This window comes from Aphelocoma coerulescens, chromosome 3, assembly GCF_041296385.1.
Source record: "Aphelocoma coerulescens isolate FSJ_1873_10779 chromosome 3, UR_Acoe_1.0, whole genome shotgun sequence".
NCBI classification, from domain to species: domain Eukaryota; kingdom Metazoa; phylum Chordata; class Aves; order Passeriformes; family Corvidae; genus Aphelocoma; species Aphelocoma coerulescens.
Genome location: NC_091016.1, coordinates 11589637 through 11613106, shown reverse-complemented (window position 1 = coordinate 11613106; position 23470 = coordinate 11589637).

The window sequence follows — 23470 nt, the reverse complement described above, 5'->3', positions numbered from 1 at the left end:
GCAGAGACTGGGATGGTCCTTCTACAAGCAGAGACTGAACTTTAAATTTCTTGTTATGGAGTCAGATAGTTAAAGCCTTAAGGACATATTTAGAATTAGTAACTGATGTAGATTTCTATTTGGCATTAATAGTAGAGTTGTTATCTTATAAAACAAAAAGGGGGAATTGTAGGTACAAAAATGCTGCTAGCAAGGATTTTCTTGTTATTTTCTAAGTCCATGAGAGACTTTTCTCTCTCACAGAAGAGGTGGCAGGGAATGTAAACAACCAAACACCTGCAACCTTGAAAAGTCTTGTTTATGGTATAGTAGAAAACTATTTTGACAATGGATGTTTTAGGATTTTAGCCAATCACCCCAAGGGGTGGCTGATCCTTTGTCCAATTAGACTATGAAGAAAAAAGTCTATGAAAGAGTTTGTAAAATAATTAAATAAATCAATCTTGCTGCACAATTCCTGCCTGCTGGATCTTCTCCTCCTCCTCCTCCCTATGGCTGCGGGACACGGTGATATACCATAGGAACCAGGCCTGTGGTAATACCTATGCGTCTTCAATGACGTATCTAAGATAACCCCTACAAGTTAAGTGAAAACCATCTTGCTTTGAGTAGGGGATTGGTCTGATGTCCCTTCCAACCTAAATTATCCTAAGATTCTTACATTTATGTGAAATCCCACTGTATGTAAATTTGACCAATTACTTACTCAGGCCTTGCTAGCTGCCACTTCATCCTACAATTCTCAAATACTTGGAAGGGATACAATGGAAGCAAGAAAATTCTCATTGCAGTGCTCAAGTGTTGCAACCTCATACAGGCATGTGTTGTCTTTGTGCCAGGTGTTCCACAAAGTAATGGCGCCTATGTAATGCAGGAAGGTTTCTTTCAGATTACATTTGCTTTTGCTGGGTGGAGATGTAACAACCCGCTCACTAAAAAATATGCACATGTGGTCCTTGGTTCTTGTCCCTGAAGCTTCACTTCCTTTTGCAAACAGGGAAGTGAGAACCTGGAGACTTTGCTACACGTTAGTGTAAGGATTGTGCTGAAGTGTGGTAACAAACCTGTCCCAGTTTAGGATTAGTATCTCTGTTTCTAATATTCTTGTAACCCCATCAGCCAGCATTTTCTGAGGGGGACAAGTATGCTGAGGAGCATGGCCTTCAAACCTGTGTGAGACACCCGTGCTCCTGGCAGAAGTGCTAATTCCACTTTAGCTGCAGCCGAGAGGGAAGGTGCTGGGTGACAGCATTCAGTCATCTTAGTTCTGTGATACATGTATGTCCAGGAAATAAGCAGATTATCTCACCCTTGTTTCTGCTTTCATCCCTTTCTATTTTAGTTGGGATGTGCATGGGACTTTTGCTCAAATATACTTAAGACTGTCAGCATAGGATGCTGAAGGATAAATTCTGTGTTACGATTGGAATGAGCTCACGTGGAGCTTTTCATTCAGCTTCTCACAAGCTGCACATTACAACAGCCAGTTTATTTCTGACATCTGTACCAGCTCCCATACCTCAACACTGCCTTGACATCTACAGTTCAAACAAATCATCATTTCCCTTGCTTTTGGTGATATACCATAGAGGGACCTTGGCCTCAGATAGAGCTTCTACATGTCCATGTAAGACAAATCAGAGTTGCTGAACAAAAGACCTATGGCTTTAATTTTAAAAGAATAAAAAAGACGAAAAAAAATAACCCACCCGAAAGACAGTCAAAATGCAGATTGCCAGTGCTTTTCCACTTGCTTCTCAGGGGTAACAGCTCACTTCCTCCCCCTGTTTTAATCACCCTCCTTAATGCCGACTAGACTCAGTAACAGGATACTTGGATGGCAGCACTGTAATGATACTTAATTTATTAGGTCACTGTAAGGTTTCCTAGCAGGCAGTATTATGCTACCCTAAGAAACTTCCTGTGACCTTAATAAGAAATCACTAAATTATTTATTTGCTATGGCTTTCCTTTCATTCCTCTGATTAGAGAATATTATTTCATAGAAGCAAGTTCTTCATATTCCTTCTCAGTCTACTGCATTTGTGTTTAAAAAAACCCAAAATAAACCAAAAAACCTGAAAACCCCAAGAAGAAGAAGAAGAAAACAAAACAGTAAAACCTCCCAAGACCCAAGACACCAAAACTCAAACAAAACCAAACAAACACCACCAACAGCATAAATCAAAGGATGGTATAATTCTGGTTTATATAAGAGAAAAGGGAAAAAAAAAAACAAAACGAGTTGTCTTTGCTGCACTGCATATACCACTTGGGAGCAAATTCAGTTATAAAATATACGGTGTTCCATAATTACCCTTTCTGCCACAGGACCAGCTCTGACCCCTACAGGCTTAGCACAGTTTGGGTGATGTGGTACAGCTGAGTTCTCTGCCCTAGCGTTTTCCCTTTGGAATAAGGCATGACAAGTAGATAATTTGCTCGGAACCTACCACCAGTAGATTCTTTTGCCAAGTGTTTCAGTCATATGGCCTAGCCTTAAGGCTCACTGGATGTGGGGGAGGTTCTGAAAGCTGGCTAAAACTCAGGTGGAACTACTCAATTTAATCCTTTACCCAAGTGAAAGACAAATTATTTACAAGATTAATATTTTAAGAAAATATATTCATTATCCTTCTTCAAAAAGCTTCTATGAAAACACTACTTCAATGATGAATTCAATTCTCAAAAGACACAGCTTGCAGGGCCATAGCATACTTTAGTCTAAAGACAGCCCTGTGACACTTAAGTTCATAAATATTGCTTTTTCCATTGTTGAACACATCCCCTTGCCAAAACTCAGGTTTTCTCCAATTCCGTTCTTAACTCTCACATACAGATCAAGATTATGCATCAGTTCTTAAAAATATTCAGGCACCTCAGTTGCATTCCTGATCAAAACCCACAAGCAGGATGGACAGCTGTAGACTGACCATGGGGTTTTTTTTATTCAGCCCTACTGCTATCTCTTTTTGTACTTGGATGATAAAAATAGATGTTGGCACTTGAGGGGATTTTGTTCTTATTTGTGTGTGTATGACATCTGAGTCTCAAGCCCTAGGGGCTCTCTGCTACTACAGTATTATAAGGGGCCTTTATAAATTGCTACCTCATTTTGATGGATTGCCATGAAAAAGGCTTGGCTGTAAAGGAGAATCAATTTTGTTCTGTTGTTAGTGGGAATTAAGTCACTGTAAATGAAAGAGAATCTTGTCTTAACTTCAAATTTGTGTAGTCATTAAGAAGGGTTTTGGTTGGTTTGTTTGATAGGGTTTTTTTACTTCCAAGAATGGATTCTCACAGCCTCTACCATAGCAGCCCAAATCCTGGAGGCCTGTACCTTTTGCTGGACCTGTGCAGTTCTTTGGAAAGAATAATTTTCTAGCAGAGAGGATTGGAAGTTAATAGGATCAAGTTTTTGAAACTCATTGTGGCAATCACTGTTCTAGGTATCCAAAGGCTATGTTCATAACTGAATATGCCTTCTCCTGCAGAGAAGATAGGAAAGTGTTTGCAGTGCTGGTACCAATTACCACTCAAAAATGGCTTTGAGTGGTCTTATGTGTTGCAGAATTTCATCCTAACCTTGTACTCTGTTGGCTGTAGTTAGGACCAGTGTTTGGCTCTTGGGATGTTACTAAGTGGTCACTGCAAAGCTGAAGGCTTTAAGTGGAGGAATCCTTCAGACTGGCTGGCAAAATATGGGACGGGAAAGCAAACCAGCTGGGGTTTATTTCTATTTGGATAAAGTTGCCACCCCTGCAAACAGACTGTGAAAAACAAGGTTCACTCTCCTGTGAGAATTTAAAGGGTTTAATATAAAGACAATAAGAGACACATAAAATAAAGCAAAGAGGTAACAGCCGGGTGCCTTGGAGCTCTGCCAAGAGCACACCTGATGCTCAAGGTGAGTCCTTTTTATACCATTTTTACTGTCTGTTCTCTATTCATATTCAAACTTTTCCCGGAGCTGTTCTGCATGGCCACTCCTTGGTTCCGCCTTTTTAGAGGATGTGTATTCTTCTGCCTTGAGGTTTTATTTCTTTTGATTCTTGGGGTTGGGCCCACTAGGTAAGAGTCAGTGGTAGGGTGGATCTCTTAATTCTCCAGACAGTCAGAGCTGATTGCAGCTTTGGGCCTCTTCGTCTCTCCGGGCAGAGCGGTGATAATGGCTCTCGGACTCTCCTGACCGCCTGTTCTCCGGGCGGAGTAGCCTTTGGGCCCTTTTGTTCCCTGGACAAAGTGTTGATTAGCAGCTTCTTGGGCCTCATCTTCTGTTTGCTTGGAGGTTATCTTACTTGCTCACACTTGCTAACATTCTTGCTAAAAAGAGAGAAAACTACATCCACACAGCAAGAAGCATTTCTAACATTATATAATATCTACCTTTATACTTGCGAGAAGCCAATATTATATGTTTATAACAAGACTAAGGATTGGAAACTGGATTAGAAATAAGGCAAAGAAATCTTGTTATCAGCTGACTGTTGGTAGTTACATGAACCTTTGAGTGTCTGTAGAAAGTGATTCTCCTCATGGTTAGAATCAGCCTTTATTTTTAGTGAAAACAAGTAATGTAGTTATTTTCTTATCTATGCTTTTCTGTGGTTATCATTTCCCTGTTTTCTGCTGTGGCAGCTTGACTGCTGCTGGATTAAACCCGAGTCTCCACCCTCAAAACTTGCAAAGGTTTGGTTTTTTTCATGCATACTGGGATAAATTTAATTGCAGAGAAATGCAGAATGCTAATCACTGAACACCTCCCTGAACAAAGAGAGACCCAGAAATCCAAAGCCCAGCAATGTTGTTTTAGTAATATCCCACATACCTGCTCTGAGAGAATAAAGCACATTTACTGAGATACTTGTAAAGGAGTTTAATTCCTCTTTTTGTCTTGAACTTAATGGCATGAACAGTCAACACTCAATACAGGAGATACAGAGAGTGAAGTAAAACCAAGCAACCAAGTTCAGGCAATAAATGTTTTTCATTTTCCCAGTAATTTTATGCATTCGATCTCTGTTTTCTAAACATTCTTCCATGCTGATATTAAACATACTTCCATTTCTGATAGTTGCACCAAAGCACCTCTGTTAATATTTTCTGTGAATTAAAATCTCTAAACCTTTACATTTTCAAAATTGATCCAACATTTTGCATGGCTAAGATACAGATCAGTTTACAATATCTTTTTTAATCTATTAATATACAATAGCATTTTTAGAGAGAAAAATATTTATTCATTGCTTTTTGTATGCTTGTAGTGGTTCTGTTCAAATTATCACTTACTTATTTACTTTCTGTTAGATAAGAATTAGGAGAAAGCAAAGCAGGCATAAAACTTAAAAGAATATAAAGAAGTTAATTAACAGACCTAAAAGGAAGGGAAAAAAAAATCATACCACACTGTGGAAATACTCACAGCACACTTAGCCAGCCAGGCTCATAGTTCAGTGCCTTAGAAAGCCCCGAGCTCCCTAGAGAGACTGCACGGGCAATCTAGCACTTCAGTAGCTCCAAAAGCGGCAAGTGGTAGCTGCAAAGCTAATACCTAGAGCAGAAGCAAAGAGGTAGAAATATAGCCCTCGCTCTATGCTTTAATCCTGCCAGTAGATTGCGCTTGGTCTGAGACAGAGACACACACAAGCTGTTAGCAGAAGGGTAGCCAGAGCAAGAGGGGGGGAGCCCGCTTGGCTCGTCTTTTATTCAGGGGAAGGGAAAGGGGAGAACTAGGGGCGGACCCAGGGTAACCAGCCAATGGGACTGCGTTTTGGTTGAATCTGGGTTACTTTCAGTTTTACCCGCGCTTAGAGCAAAGGGGATTCAGAGCACGTGGCTCAAGCAAGTCAGGGCATGCCTGCGCAGCCTTGGGCCTGGCTGCACCTCAGGGGCAGGCAGCAACACCACACCTTCAGGACACTTCTCCTCCCCCACCTTTCCCCCTTCTCCCACTGTAAATGACAACCTTTGAGATGTTCAGTCTGTTTACCACTTCCATAATAACCTTGTTCAGTTCATTTAGGGAGAAGAGTCTCTCTTGCTCATGCTATGGAGACATCTCCACAGGAAGCTCTCATGGCTCAGTATCACAACGAGAAGCTGCCCATTTTGGTTCTCTGCTCGCATGTGAGAGTCCCTTCCCCCGACTTACAGCTGTTCCCACAGCTGTTTTCGAGGGTCTAATCTTGAGCTACCATTTTAAGGTTGAGCTGTTCAGAAACAAAGGTTCTCTTCACCCATCTCTGGGAGCATCTTCATCTCTAAGAATAGAGGCCCTCTCCCTTCCCTGGGAGCAAAGGGTCCTCCTCATCTTCATCTCTAGGACTATCTCTGGGAGCATCTCTAGGAACAGAGGTTTTCTCCTTCCGGTTGGAGCAAGAGTCCTCATCAATTCCATCTCTCCCTGTTCAAACTTCTCATCAAATTACAGCTGCTTCAGCATTTGCTTATTCCAGCAAAGGTGCCTTTGCTCACAATTGCAGTTTGAATGCTCCACCCCCCATGCTTCATGAAATTACAACAGGTACTCTGATATATCATAGTCTATCACCACCATAGCTTTACAACAGAATTTCAGCTTTTAAGCATCTCCTCTTTCTCCTCCCTCAGGATTTCAACTCTTCTTTCTTTACTTAATGTCTGCAGGCTTCATCTGTTCTGGAGGAAACTTACAGTACTAAAAGGATTAATCTCACCCGGGCCTTGCAGCTGAAGTTCACTTATCACTGTTGGTCACATGATCTTTGCCGGGCAGCGGGGCAGCTTCAGCTGAATCTTCGGAGCACTGGAGAGGGGGGGTGTGGAGCCGGGCCAGGCCATCTGCATGTAATAGGGCTGTGGGGGGAGGCTGTGGATGGAACAGGGCCGCATGGCTCCATGATGGCTGTGGCCTGGCCAGGCCCGGCCAAGCAGCCCCGGCCAGGCCCCGGGCTGAATGGGCCCAGCCCAGTTACCTGTCCCAAAGCCAGAAGCCAAAGAGAGAGCTTCCCAGGGTTTGTCCATTCTTAAATGTGGACCACAGAGGTGGTCAAAATTTTAAGTGCCTTAAAAAATTGTCAATATTCAAACTAGCCAGTTGATAGGTTCTGTTAGGTCATAGAGGAAGCTGTAAGCACCTCTTTGTAAGAACATCACTTCCAGGACTATGCTTGCTAACCCATGACAACGCTTCAGAAGACATTGTTTTGAGCCTTGTGTTGATGTCAGAGAGCTCGTTATCATTTTCATCATAACAACAGTGATAACAGTGATAACCACTTTATATCTCATAACAACAGCTGGCCAGAGTATCTTATGAGTACTCAATTTTTTTGAAAAGTACAGAACAATGATTTTCATACTTTTCATTGTTTTTTGTCATCTTTCAGAGAGTATTTCAACTCATTTCATTCACATTTGTCAATCCTTAATTTTGAAGAAAGGAAATCAGTGACATTCTCTGTTATGGATATAATGAGCTGACTCCAGTCAGAGAACCAGCACATCAGAGCTAGTCCTGGGGAGCTATGCAAATCCTTCTGAGCATCATCATTCATCAACAAAAGTCAAAACAATCCTGATTTTGAAGACTTTGTTTCTATACTCACTGATTTCACAAATTTCACACATAAACACGCCGCAGAGCTTTAAATGCTGACTGTTCTCTCAACTTTGGAGTTTTATCAACAATCAGGGAAAACTACTGACTGCATAATTAATCCACTTTGTGAAGATGTTTAGCAACTTTTGAAAGAAAGCATTATTGCTTGGGCTGAATGCATGTTTACTTAAACAAACTGACAGCTGGATTGCCAGACTGAAGACAGTGCAATTTCTCCAGAATCTATAGTGCACTCAAACAGGCAGGAGGTTTGCTCTTGCGTGAATACTGTCCTAATTGCCTTCAAACCAACACCTTGGTTGATACGTTACTCTGGATTCAGGCACTTTGAAATCACCTTGTTTTAAAAGCCACTTCAGAGCTGCAGTATCAGCACCTTAAAATCTTAATAGTCACCTTTACTCCTGTTCTTTAATCCATATATATCCACTGTAGTGTTTGAAGGATTTCCTTTTACAAGGCTCTGCATGAACCAAATGTCAGTCAGTTCTGGGAAGCTGCCCTTGTCGTATTGTGCTTGTGAGGAATTCTGTGTTGTCCTTCATCAGCACCACAGCGGAAGATACCCATGAAAGCTCAGGACAAGAACATCAATATTCTCTGGCAAAATAACCCAGAAGTTTTGATCCTGATAATTCTAATCATCCTGATCTCTATCCATGGTCATGTTTTGGGAGTTTACTTCTGAAAAATTACTTTTTAAAAAACTTCATTTTCTAGAACTGAAATTTTCTTTAGGGGGGATTCCCAGAAGACCGCTGGGGTCAGAGTATAGATGACTTTTCCCTCATTTTATGGAAGACTTCAAGTGACTTGTGCTGACTTCCTGTAGTTCCTTGTGATAGGGCAGTGATGGGCATCAGATTTCTGCTGTCTTACTGTCTATTCACCACAGACCTGATCCTTCCTTGAGGTAATGACTGCAATATTAATTCATTACTCATGAATACTAGGAGAGAGGTAAAAAGGAGCAGTGGAATGGTGGAAGAGAAAAAAAAAGAAAAATAATCTTCTGACAAGATTTTATAGGGAAAAAAGTTTAACGGGGATTGTTTTTCTCAGGAGCAATGAACAAGCAGCACAACAGCAAGTGTCATTTCAAGTTCATGGTCAATAAAGTCAAGAGATTACAGTTTGGAAGAAATAATTTCAGCTATTTGGGCACCTTGCTGTGTGTTCCATTAATGGCAATACAGTGATATTTGCAGTATTAGTGGCTCCCTAGCTGGGGAGGCTGGTCACACAGGCAGCAGCCATTGAAGAGCAAAAACATAATAGGATGCTTGGAGAGTGGGAGGAAGATACCAGAGATTTAATGACATGAAAGTAAAGCATTTGAAATAGAATTACATGAAGAACATTCGTTTTTCCCCTTCGATTATGTTTGAATAATGAGAATTGCAGTACCTGCAAAAGAACTGTAAAGTAAGTAACAGCCAGGGATTTGTTTTCTTTAGTCTCAATAAGGGACATGATTTGAAATGTAGTATTTGATTTAAATGGTGTCTCTCTGAATATGAGAAGTAAGGAAATAAACTGAAATGTGATTAAGTCAGAGGGACCAAATCCCTTGTTAAGTGTCTACATAGATGTATTTCTAGTTCATTTCAAGGCAGTTGTTTTGATTTATTCCAACTGTGGTATGAAGGAATCCCAGAAGCACTGGGCTAGCTCACCTGCATGTACTTGCCTTTGGGTCTGATTTTTAATAAACCACCCTCATGCAACTCAAATGAGGGAATGATACTTGCCATGCAGCATTTGGACCCAAGGCTGCCTCACTTGGAGGTGAGAGGGCCCAGATAGCCAGGAAAGGATGCATTTTACAGGTTTCTGTCCCTTCTCTGGCTCAAAGCATTTCACCCACCATCACCAAGTACAGTCTAAGAGCAGATTTTGAATAAGGTGCAGATTGTCCAGGGACTGCTGTGCTGCACAGCACAGTCTGGAATTTGCTGTGAGACTGGTTTAATTATATAAACTATGCTATTCTAATATACTAGGGTTGCTAAAAGATTAAATTCCCAGAACAGAAGTTGGTCTTTAAGATCAAATGACTGAAAACAGCAATTTAATTAAAGCTTTAGTACTTCTGGGAAGGGTTTTTTGATGTAGGCAGAAGGACTGAACTTACTTCATTCTGATCGTCTTCCCCTAAACACTGACTTGCTGGGACTGATGGAGACTGAGTACCTTCTGCATCCCACATGAACTTCCTTGTCCTTCTCATGTCCCAGCTATGCCCTTGAGGCCCTGCCAGCAGGACACCCATCCTGCCTGCTCTTCTATTCTCACATGTGTAAGGTGGGTGAAAAGATTTTCCCCTAACCTTACACATCTGTTGCCCAACCGTCTAATCTGTACAGCTCTAGGTGTCTGAAAACTGACAGCAAGGTGTGTATGAAGAAGATCTGCTGGAGACTTGCACGCTGTATTTAGTGTTCGCCAAGCACAAATTTTTTCCCTCATAAATAAATGTATCACATAGATCTCTTTCATTTCTAAGGAGGATGATGCTTCTCCTAGGGAGCCATAAAGCTGAAATAGGTTATTTTAAAACTAAAGCGTTTTCATCCTCAGTCTGTTCCTAGGTGCTGCTCAAATACAAAAGGCAGAAAGTGTGACATGCAGGTTGTCCAAAAATGCCACCTTTAAAACCTCTTAATCTGTTTAATACCCAAAGGCTCTTCAACCATTTGACTGTAACACACAGTGGTGCTTTAAGATTGAACACTGGAGTGATTTTTTTTAAATTCCAACCTCTTCCCCAGCAGACCCAGGAAAGCTTTTAACCACTGTCATTGAGGCTGGTGGCAGAATTGATAACTACAATTTTCTGGCAAACGTGCACATTCCTTAACTTTGCTTTCTAGTATATCAGAAACTTTCACCCATTTTTCTGTGCCAGTTCAGGATCTTGAGATGTTCTGTCTTTTCCAAGAAAATATACTTGATTGTACTGTGGCTTAATATAAACTAATGAGCTTTACTAGTCTTACCCAGCCTTGCCACAGTTTTTTGTGCTTGAAGTTTCATTAGACTGGAGTGAGAGGGTTTTCTGCCTGAATGCACCTGAATGGGCATCCACCCCAACATTTGCTTCCTGTGTCTTCTTCTGTCAACCCTGTTTTGTTATAATTTTGCAAAAATGCAGAGGGAGAAACTTTAGATCCAACAGATTTAATGAAAGAAAATTTCAGTATAGAAATGCTTGTCACTAGAATTCAATACAGGGCTCAGATCACGATCTGAGAATCTAAAAAGAAGGGCATGAAAGGGTTTTTTTTGAGGCCGGAATGTGTGGGTTTCTGGAATTTCTTATTCTGTGTAAGAAAGATTAATTGTGATCATAATAAAACTACAGTACTACAGATAATGATAACATATAAAAATATCTAATGAAATTATAGTAATGATAATGGATGTTGAAGGCAGTTTAGGGGCTCTTTTCTGCCTTCCTCAGTTCCTCAGGGTGATATGTCTAGCTACTGCAATCCTCCTTCTGTTAACCATGTTAAGAGGGCCTAGAATAAAGCAAACTCTTTTGCTTTAACAGCAAAGACTGCTGAACATCTCTGTGTTTCTGTGATGGATATCTTGCAAGGTTGGCAAGGATTAGTCAGGTCCATTTTGCATTCTGTCCAGTCTGGCAGATCACACAGGTCTCAAGGCATTTGGAGCTCTTGCAATAAGGGCCATACATCTCCTTATCTCCTGCATAATGTCCTTAATCTCTCTTCACCAAATAAATGCCACTGCTGTACTCTTTCCACTGATCTTCTCATGCAGCAAAAACCCTTGAGCATTGCTAGGGAAGCAGTTCATTTGACTGTGTGAAAACAACTGTGCATTCTATGGTCTTGCATTTCTTTCCCTTTGAGAAATTCAACAATTCTGTTTTTAAAACACATTTAAAATATTTTAATTTAAAAATATATATTTCTGACTTATAAGCACACAATGAGTATTTACTTACTAGATGTGTAATGATGCCTTGAGGTGGCCACCTAAAAACAGAGACTAGGCAATGAGAGAATAAAAGTAGGTATTTATTTGAAGGGCCTTCAAGGTACACTCTGTGCAGTCAAAAGGCTACACCCAAGACGGAAGCTGGATCATGGGTTCTTCACACTTTTATAAGTTTGGTCCATTTACATATCAGGGTTAATTCTCCAATTATAACCTCAGTTAATGATGTAATTACCCCAAGTTCGCCCCTCCCCCAGGCTTTAGTTTACATATTTTGGGGCCTGGTGTCCTTGAAGAGCAAACCTGGAGAGGCTTGTTTTGTCTAACCAGCATGAGAGAACAGTAGTTAACAGGCCACATGAAACTTCAGAGTTACACACTTGATGCCTTAGGTTTTAACCTTTATAGTTTTCAAATTCTGTACTGCTTGGTGTGTGACTCTGAAGTTTCTTGTAGCCTGTTAATTCCTCTTAACTGGGCAAAGCTTTATGAAGTGAAGCAAGGTCCTAATGAAACTCCTACTGATTTTTTGAATAGGTTAAGAGAAGCTGCTACCAAATACTCAAACATACATCCTGATACAGTGGAAGGGGGAAATCATCTGGCTTATTTGTTTATGGGTCAGGCTTCAAACAATATAAGAAGAAAGTTGCAAAAGTTAGAAGGCGTTCAAGACATGAATAAATAGTTAGAAGTAGCTGGGAGAGTGTTTCAAGATAGAGACTCCAGTAACAAAGGTAAACCCTGTCCTAGGAAGAAGGATAGTCAGGAAAAGTCATCTAAGAAAGCCTCTCCCCCTAGGGACAAAGACACATGCACTTATTGCAAGAAGAAAGGGCATTGGAAGGCTGACTGTCCACTGTTGAAGAAGACACCCCCAGTTCCACAGCTTCCATTGGAACAAAACTCATACTCAGAATGATGGGGACCGGAGGCTTCTCCCCCAGCGGAGCCAAGCTGGGGAAAGATAATATAGAATTTCTGGTAGACACCAGTGCAGCATATTCTGTGTTACATACTCAGAAGGGAAACTGAGTCATGAAACTGTTCATGTAGTTGGGGCAACAGGGGTAACTGAAACACAGCCCTTCTTCCAACCTTTGAAATTTAAACTGGGGAAGCACTGGGTAACTCATCAATTTCTTTATATGCCTAACTCCCCTAAACCATTGCTGGGGAGGGACTTGTTAGAAAAATTGGAAGTTGAAATTAAATTTAAAAGAGAGGAGGGTGTACAAGTTATCATTCCAGAAACTAAATTTATCGAAGTTGCTGCACTAGTTATACAGGACAGATGTGGTGAAATTCCCATTGAAGTTGAACATGCTGTCAATCCAATTGTGTGGGCCAGTGATGTTCCAGGAAGATCCAAACAGGCAGAACCAGTGAGCATTGCACTCAAACCAGGAGCTACACTGGTAAGGCAAAAACAATATCCTTTAAAATTAGAAAGTTGCAAAGGACTGGCACCTATAACTGAAAAATTCCTCCAGCATGGGTTATTAGTGCAATGTGAGTCCAGGTATAACATGCCAATCCTGTCAGTAAAGAAAGCTGATGGTAAAAGTTACCGGTTGGTCCAAGATTTGAGGGCAATTAACAAAATTACAGAGGACACACACCCAGTGGTTGCCAATCCATACACAATTTTGACAACACTGACAGATGAATTAGGGTGCTTTACTGTTGTGGACCTGAAAGGTGCCTTGTTCTGCATTCCTGTGGATAAAAACAGCCAGGAGCTTTTTGCTTTTGAGTGGGAAAATCCTGAAACAGGGAGGAAAAGTCAGCTTACTTGGACAGTACTACCCCAGGGTTTCAAGAACAGACCAACAATATTTGGAAACCAGCTAGCAAAGGAATTAGAAGATTGGAGGAGACAAGAGCCAGGAGGGGTTATCCTTCAGTATGTTGATGACATCTTGATTGCATCTAAGACCAGTTCACTGTAAGCTTGTTAAACTTTTTGGGACAGAGTGGGTACAGAGTTTCCAAAGACAAGGCACAGATTGCCAAGGAAACAGTAGTTTACTTGGGTCTTGAGATCTTCCGTGGACACTGACAGCTCGGCAAGGATCGGAAAGAAGCCATCTGCCTACTTCCAGAGCCCCACACCGTGAGAGAGATGCAAGCCTTTCTGGGAATGGTAGGTTGGTGTCATTTGTGGATAGCAAATTATGGATTGTTGGTGAAACCCTTGTATGGAGCAAAAAAAGCAGCTGAAAATGGCATTATAATTTGGACTGAAAGCACAAGGGCTGCATTTAAACAGCTGAAACACTCTCTAATGTCAGCTCCAGCACTGGGCTTACCAGACTTGACTAAGCCTTTTGAACTTTTTATACATGAGAGACTTAACGTGGCACTGGGCATATTAGCACAGCGCCTTGGAAACCAATGGAGGGCTGTGGCCTGCTTTTCCAAATAGCTGGACAATGTTAGCCAAGGGTGGCCTGGGTATTTGAAGGCTATGGCAGCTACTGTCATCCTGATTCAAGAGGCCCGGAAACTCACCCTTGGACAACACATTGTAGTGTATGTGCCACATACAGTAGCTGCAGTACTGGAACAGAAAGGAGGACATTGGCTGTCCAGCAACCAGCTGCTTAGATATCAGTCACTGCTGTTAGAACAGGATGATGTTACCCTGAAAACAACTTCTGTTGTTAACCCTACCATGTTTCTGTCCTCTACCTTAACTGATGATGTGCCTGAGCATGACTGCAGACAAGCAAGGAGGCCTATTCCAGCAGACCAGACCTGAAGGACGTGCCCCTAGAAAATCCAGACTGGGAGCTGTTTACAGATGGGAGCAGCTTCATGAGAAATGGTAAACGAATGACAGGTTATGCAGTAACAACACAGGACAAGGTGATTGAGGCAAAGGCCCTGCCGGCAGATGTGTCATCGCAGAAAGATGAACTGATTGCACTGACAAGGGCCCTAGACCTGAGCAAAGGAAAGAAAGTAAATATATGGACTGACTCTAAATGTGCATTTAGTGTTGTCCACGCCCATGGAGCCATCTGGAAGGAGAGAGGACTGTTGAACGCTCAAGGTAACCAGATCAAACACACTGAACAACTCCTTGCCCTCTTAGAGAGCATCAAAAAACCCACAGAAGTAGCTATCATGCATTGTAGGGGTCACCAGAAAGGGAAAACCACTCCAGAACTGGGAAATTGCTTTGCTGATGAAACAGCAAGAAGGGCTGCAGAAAAAGGTATTCTTGCAGTAATTCCACAAAAAAAGATTGATTTGTCAGGGTTCACCCCAAAATATGATCAGGCAGACCACAAGTTAAATAAGTTTCTTAAGGCTGAGATCACAGAAAATGGATGGGCTGTTACACCTGCAAATCAGGTTGTAGTCCCACCTCTAAATCTTCGAGAGCTAGCTCGAAGAGAACATGAAAGCACACATTTTGAGGTTGAAAAATCGTCTGAAACCTCTGAAAAAGGTAGTATTAGGAAAAGGAATGACAGATATTTTACAATCAGTCGTGAGCAAGTGTGAAATCTGCTGCAAAAACAATCCTGATACAAGGAAAAGAGCTGTGTTAGGAGTATAACAAAGGCAGGGGATCTTCCTGGAGATTACTGGCGAATAGACTTTGCTGAGTTACAGGCAAAGAAGGATACAGGTACATACTGGTGTTGGTTGACACCTTCCGTGGATGGCCTGAAGCTTACCCCTGTCACACTAACACAGCCAGGGAGGTGGTAAAAGTTTTGCTTAATCATATAATACCAAGGTTTGGGGTTCCTTTGGGTATGTCCTTGGACAGGGGACCACATTTTGTTGCAAATGTGATTCAAGAAGTTTGCCGGATTTTGGGAGTTGCTTGGGATCTGCACACACCTTACAGACCCCAAGCAAGCGGTAAGGTGGAACGCTTGAATGGGACCCTTAAGGCACAAATCAGCAAAATTTGTCAAGAGACATCCATGACGTGGGTTCAGGCCTTGCCTATAGCTTTACTGAGGATCCGCATACAACCGAGGCGGAGGGATAACATTAGTCCCTATGAAATATTGTATGGCAGGCCATATCAAATTCCACATGTTCCAGGTGAAATTCACATGAGGGGAAAACTTGATTTGCAGAGATATCTAATGGCTTTAGGCTCTACTTTGCAGAAGCTCCAGAACTACATCGTGTTATCCAGACCCATAGGACTGGACACACCTGCACATCCCTTCCAGCCTGGAGACTGGGTCTGTTAAGTGGTGGGACAGTGATCCTCTACAGGCCAAGTGGAGAGGACCATTCCAGATTTTGCTGACCACCCTCACCGCAGTCAAAGTTGCTGGCAAAGGACCCTGGATTCACTACTCCAGAGTTAAAAAAACCTTCTGCTCCTGAAACAACTGAGAAAACAGAGACTGACACAAAAGAAGATTATGTAGTTTAAATAACTTTTTTCCTGTGCTTATTATCTACAGAGTTGATAGCCCTGGCTCAGGTTTGGAACTAAATTTTGCATATGGTTCTAGTCCAAAGTGTATCCAAAGACATTCATTTGGATACAAAACTAATAATTGACATGTAAACTGAAGTGGAAAGATCAACAAAATTAGTTTACAATTTGAGAATTAACTTAGATCTGATATTGGATAACATTCAATGCTGATTGTATCTTCCATACCCTGGTTTCATGGTTATCAAACTGACTCTGAATTGAAGATTGTTTATAATGATTGTAATTATAATTCTTGTTTATAGATATATACTGCTGTTAGGCACATTTTATTAGTAGACATTTAGAATATTTGGAATAGAGTCTCAACAAGATAGAGGCCTTGTCAAGCCTCTAAAGGGGGGGAAATGATACCTTAAGTTTTAACCTTTATATTTTTCAAATTCTGAACTGCTTGGTGTGTGACTCTGAAGTTTCTTGTAGCCTGTTCATTTCTGCTCTCTCATGCTAGGTAGACATAACAAAGCCTCTCCTGCCCTGCTTTCCAAGGACATCAAGACTGTCCTAGGCCAAATGTATAAACCAAAGAGCCACTAAGGGGGGAGGGGGGGCAAGCTGAGGGCAAAACTGTAGTTTTAATTGGAGAACTAACCCTGCTATGCAAATAAACCAAAACTATAAAAGAGTGAAGAACTCATGACCTGGGTCCATCTTGGGGTCCATCTTGGGGTCCATTTTGAGAATAGCTTCTAAGTCCCCAGGGTGTACCTTTGAAGGCCTTTCAAATAAATACCTACTTTTAATCCCTTATTCCTGTCTAGTCTCTGTTTCTGGGAGGCCTCTTAAGGCATCACACTAAGCAGTACAGGATTTAAAAAACATCAAAGTTAATGCCCTAAGGCATCTGTAAAGCTCTTTAATGCTTTTTCTATAAGGTACCTTCCAAAATAGTGAGGGTATTCAGAGTTTGTATTTTTTACTTCACCCCAGCAGAAGACAGACCAGCTCTGCTTGATATCTAGTTGCAGAGGATCAGGAGAAAATAACATTAGTATTTGTCCACAGAATAGATAGAGCATCCTCTGTTCAGCTAAAGCTGACCTTGGATTCTACATTGTTTTTAGTGGCATATTTCTGTGTTGTTGGTATCAGTGTGTTCTTTGTAATTCGACTACTAGGGAGATGGTACTCTTGATTTCTACCAATGAACAGTTCCACAACTGTTAGTACATGCAAGAACTGGTGAATGGACTCTGAAGAAGTCACTTACTTCCTTTAATTCTCTGATTATGCATTAAAGGCTGGTGGATGGAGCAGGCCCTGATGTCCCAGAAGACAAGAGCACTGTGTTATTGGTCAGAACAAACTGTGACATTACAGTAAACCAGTACTTGGGAACAGAGAGATCCGAAAGTATCTTGCACTTGGACTGCTGTGAATCAGGGGAAGAGGGGCAAGCAGAGGTTAGATGATTTGCTAAGAAGTTGTTTGTTAAAAGCAATGCATACAGCTTGCTCAACACTTATTGTGCCTACCAAAGCAGGATGAGAAGATATAAGACTATTGATAAAGGGAAGGAATCTTGACCAAAGATCCTGTTTTCAACCTAAAACTAACTTAAACCAGCCTTGAAGTTTGGACTTGGACCAGGGACACAAAGAGCATGCACAGGGAAGCAAGGTGAAAAGTTCAGAATGAGGAAGACCCTTTACTTCATCTGAGGAAGACCCTTACCCCATCTCAGCAACCCCTGCCCACGACCACCAGACGGCACTGCGCAAGCGCAACGCGGATGTAAATGACTTTTGGGCTCATTATAATACGAGGCGAGGCTAGGTGGGGCTAGGTAATGAATATGTATAGGCATATTGGGAAACTTAATGAATATGGAGCTTGTAACCCAAATATACCAAGCTGAATGCAGCTGTCGGCATGCATGACTTTGGAGGAACTATCCTACATGTGTCCCAGCGCTGGAATAAACATACCTACTTTACTACTTATTCCAGTAGTGGAGTCTTTTCTGCATATCAGCTGGCTGCTGAAGTACCTTTTAAATTGCAACCTGTGCTTGAGCGAAGTATATCTTTTTACATCAGCAGAACTGAAAGCTCTTTGCCAGGGTGGAAAATGCGAGGGCTGCTCAAAATCCTAACTCCAGTTCTTGTTTCTCACTCAGGGTAAGATTTGGGGTCTCATATCCTCCAGGGATCAGGGCACTGGGATCAGGCACCAAAGCTCTTCTTCTTGAGAAGGAGAGGTGTTTTCTAATGCATCCCTACAGATAGCATTTCCTATGGACCACTGCTAGCCCTGAAGCTCCTCCAATTTCCGTTAATTGCAGACAGAGACTCCAGATTCCTGGAGTTACATAAAAGCTATATAGCCCAGGAATGCTTGTCTCTCTGCATCTCCACTCTGGGTTGTGGTGATGTGGATTTAAACAGTGTTTTAAGGGCTAAGTGCTGGCAAAAAAAAAAAAGGGTTTGCAAAAGTAATGTCTCCATTGTACTAGGCAGTTCTTCCTTCCTGATCACGCCTGGCATGTGTCTCAGTTTAAAGACAAGTTTAGGAGAAAACAGTCTGGAATGAGTGTTTCCTCTAAAAAAAGATTTCAACAATCCCTTTAACACTAGTGGATGAAAGTGAAAAAAACTAACCGTTTATTGACAGAGTTCCAACACGGCATGGGAAAAAAAAATTGTGAATAAATGCTAGATATTGAACTGTCAGACTTTGCCCTCCCCATACACACACACACACACTCACCGGAACAAAAAAAAAACCAAAATGCCAGGGAAAGAGAAAAACAACTGCTGACCATGTGGCAGGGAGGAAGAAAATGGTGCCCGGCTTCTGTCTCAGGGAAGAAAAAATGAAAAGATTCACACAGCAGCTCAGGGAAAAAAAGCAGATGGGAACCTAGTGAATCTCTCATGTTGGTCTCCTCCTCATAGCAGATGAAGCTGGTGGATTTGGTGTCCTTGCTCTTGTGGGTTCGGCTTTGCTGAGGTCCAGGGCCAGGACAGAGGGGCTCCTTGGCTCCCTGCCAGTCCCCTGCTTCTTCTGTCGACTCTGACCTCAGACCAAAACCAAACCAAACAGTTCAGGAGAAAAAAAAACTGCTGAAGGATTGCTGTTGAAGCCTCCAAGGCCAGGGAAAGGAAAAAACCTTCTTGCCAGAGCTAACAAAAACTGAGCAACAAAGTAATGCCCGTCAGCAGGGAACTAGGGTCGAGAGTGAGGTGCCAGAGCCCCCAGGCTCCCCCTTCCCCAGCCCCACCTTAAAGCTACTGCAACCATTTCTGGACGCAGAGCAGACGATTAGGGAATAGAGTATCATCATAAAATCACCCCAAGACAGCATGGAGCTGTGGAGGTAATGACTAGTTCCTTGTTGGGAACTGCCTTTGCCAATGCCTGGGCATCTGGGCATGCCTCTAGTCTAAATCCTTCATACTTATTTATTGTTTTCCAAAGTATATAGGTTCTTCAGGCACTTAATTGATTTAAAAAACAGCAAAGCCATTTAGAAATCCCAGAATGCACTGACAATCAGCAGGATTCAGGGTGTGCTTCTGGTCTTGACAAGGCCATCTGAGCTCCTTAATCGCCAAGGGTATCCAAATGACATATCGATCAGGTTCACACTGAAGGATACCCTGAGTATCTTGGCAGAGCAGGGCTGATACACTCTGAACAGCCAACTGTGATAATGTGAAACATGCCTAGGTTTTTAATGAAAACTCAAGAAATAAGTAAACTCATTACAAACCAAACAACAAATATTGTACCTTACACCCCATGCCCCAACAGTCCCAGCTGAATCCATCTTTTAACCACTAAAGGAGATGGTGAGCAAAGCATCTGCCAGCACTAGCTGGAAACTTTCTGTGCCCCAAGTCCTGCCTCTGGCTCTTAGAGCTGGCGCTGGTCTTCAGCAGACACCAGCATTTTGAGGCTAAAGAAGATGTTGTAATGTTGCAGCGTGATTATTTTTGCCCATGCAATGTATGGAGAACTATGTCACAGTCTGCATGGATGCACCAACCTGGGAATGTCCTCAGGTCTGCAGTGCTGCACAGAGGAGTTACCCAGAGTCAGATTAACAGTGTAGTGGGAAAAGTCTCTGTCACACTTGCAAATCATGTTCCTCTGTGGATCACTGAAAGGTAGTAAATCATCCATAATCTTGTGAGAGCAGCTGCCTGCACACTACCACCTCTGTGAATGGAGCTGAGCTGATCTTCATAAAACCAGCATTTTGAAATGTGGGAATTATTCCTAGCTAACCTAATACTGGGTTTCAAAATTGTCACTTCGTAGCTAATATATGGAAGCTTTAGACAGTCTTCTTAAAAGTCCTTTCTTTTCCATTTCAAATTGATGTTTTTCATTAAATGCTTTCATCACTTCCCCCCGCACCCCCCACATAAATGGAAAGACAGGTCTCTGGTTCTTTGGAGACCAAATACCCTTCAGTTCATATTCCACAAAGTATTTTTGCGTATTTTTAATAGAGTAAGTAGAAACATTTTTCTTGGTTTTATGGTGTTTTAATTGAGGTAAAAATCCAGAGCTGAGCATTTTCATAAAATTAAAAATACATGACTATGCTTGAAACATTTTAATTCTAATCTCTCTCATTTATAATACTTGTTTTCTCTTTTTTTAAAAATGTGTTTTCAAAGGCAAAAGGAAGCAGAGTATCACAACTATTAAGAGAAGCTTCATAGCTTAAAGCTCAAACAAGAAATTCCTCAAAACTGACTTCTACCATGATTATTTTGCTAAAAATAAATCAACATCTTACAGTAAAAACTCCCTATTAAAAAGATTCTGATCAGCAAAAGTACCACAACTTGTGCCTGTGCATGGTCTCCTGTTTTCCAAAGGCATCCACAAAATTTTCTGTGTTGTTTTCCATGGGACTCATTCCATGCCTATTTCAGATGCAGTTTTCCATTGATGCCGAATTGATTTTTGCCTTTTTCCTTTTATATATTTTCTGTATTCTTTACACATTTATTTGTAGCCTATTAGTATATTTGTAGTCCCAGTACTTTTCCCTTCCTTTTTCCCTAGGCAGACAGACAAAACATATTGAAGAGCTACAAGCCCCAGGGGGTACAAGGCCCCTATCCTATCGTGGTTCTCCCTAGGAACCAAGGTCAAAACCAGCTCTTTGAGACACATTTTCATCAAGAACGTTTAGTCCCTAAAAGGGGGTGGGGTGGGATTCAGAGGAGAGTTGAACCAGGGGAACTTGCCTGACCACTTATGCCTCTAATTGGTGATTTTTGTCAATTATACTAATTTGCTAAACTTAGAAAACTGTATTCACCCCCGGGGGGGTAAGGGGGGAGGGAGAGGGGGTTGGCATTCTGTGGACATTTTCCATATCTGCCCCTGGAGGCCTCCAATAAACACCAACCTTTACATTACCTCCTATAACTAATATAATCTCAAAAGTGTCTGTTGTTTCATTACTAGGCTCTTTAAGACATCACCATGGGTAGAAGAAGCTGGGACACACCCTTAATTGTGAAACACTGGACCTGTTCATTGCCATCTGATTTCAAAAGGCTTTCCAGGCCTAATGGGCTGGTGGGTTTGTTCATCGCCACTGATGTCTCCCTATATAGTAGCATGTGTCCTATTGCTGGAAGGGCCAGTGTGGCCCCTAGTGAGTGTGGTATGAAGGGCAGCTTTAAATTAACCGAAGAGAAAAGAATACTTAGAATGTCATTTGAAATTTCTAAGGTGTTGCACAAACATGAATTATTCTTTGCATTTACTGAAAAGATAAAACCAGATGCTATTACCAAGCCAACATGATAAGGGTAAGAGCTGTGATACAGTTATTACTGTTTTTATATCTTGTCCAAATTATAGGATTATAGAATGGTTTGCATGGGAAGGGACCTTAAAGATCATCCAATTCCAACCTCTCTGCCATGGGCAGGGATGCTTCTCAATAGACATGGTTGCTCAGGGTCCCATCCAGCCTGGCCTTCAACACTTCCAGGGATGGGGCAGCCACAACCTCTCTGGGAAATGTGTTCAGTACTTCTCCACCCTCACATTAATGAATTCATTCCTAACATCTAGTCTAAACCTGCCCTCTTTCAGTTTAGAACCACTGGCCCTTGTCCTGTCCCTGTGTGCCTGTACAAAAAATCCCTCTCCCTCCTTTTCATAAGCACCCTCAAGGTACTCAAAGACTACAATGAGGTCTCCCCAGATCCTTCTCTTCTCCAGACTGGACAACTCCAGCTCTCTCAGCCTGTTTTCATAGGAAACGTTCTCCAGCCCTCTCATCATCCAGACCCTCTCTATCAGGTCCACGTTTTTCTTGTGTTGAGGACCCCAGAGCTGGATGCAGCACTTCAGGTGGCATCTCACCAGAGTGGAGAAGAGAGGAAGAATCACCTTCCTCAACCTGTTGGCCACATTTCTTTTGATGCAGCCCAAGAAAGGGATGGCCTTCTGGACTGTCAGTGCACACTGTTGGCTCCTGCCCCAAATCCTTCCCCACAGGGCTACTCCTAGTGCCTCCTCTCAGTCTGTACCCATGCCTGGGATTGCCCTGACCCAGGTGCAGCACCTTGCCCTTGGATTTGTTGAACTTGAAGAGGTTCTTGTGGGCCCACTTCTCAAATTTGTCCTGAGATGCATGTCATCCTATCCCTGCCCCAGGCTATGCAGCTTCATCAAGTGGTTCTGAGCCTGTTCTTCACATACAGTGGGTATTACTTCCTGCACACCCACACAGAGGATGAGGGACTTGAGAGGTGCAGGAAGCCTGACTGCCAGTGAAGACTGAGGCAAAGAACTCATTGCGTCTGTCAGCCTTCTCCATATCAGTCGCTACTGGTTCACCCTTCTTGCTTATCAGGGGTATACCCTCCTTGGCCTTTTTTTTCTGACCTATGTACTTAGAGGATCCCTTCTTGTTACTCTTCACATCCCTTGCCAAGTCCTGTTCCAGCTTTGCTTTAGTTTTCCTGTCCCCATCCCTACACTTTCAAACTGTATCCCTTTACTCTCCCTGGGTCACCTGTCCCTGCTTCCCCTGGCTGTGCATTTTTCTTCCTCCTAAGTTTGAGGAGCACATCCTTTCTCAGCCATGCCAGGTTCCATTCTGCCTTGCTCCATTTTTCCTGCACAGTGGGATACTGAGCTCTTGTGCTCTAAGAAAAGTGCCTTTAAAGAGCTTCCAGCTCTGCTCAGCCTCTTCATTTACCAAATACATAAAAACAGTTGGAAGTTTGCTCTGGCAAAGTTCAGGGTCCTGCCTTTCTCCTCACCAGGCTCACGCTCCTTGAGATCACAAACCCACCCAAGGGCTTGGTCACTACAGCCCAGGCTGCCTCCAATCTGAACTCCTTTAATGAGCTCCTCTGCATTGGTGAGCACCAGGTCCAGGAATACCTTACTTCTGGATGGTTTGTCTAATACCTGGATCAGGAAGTTGTCCT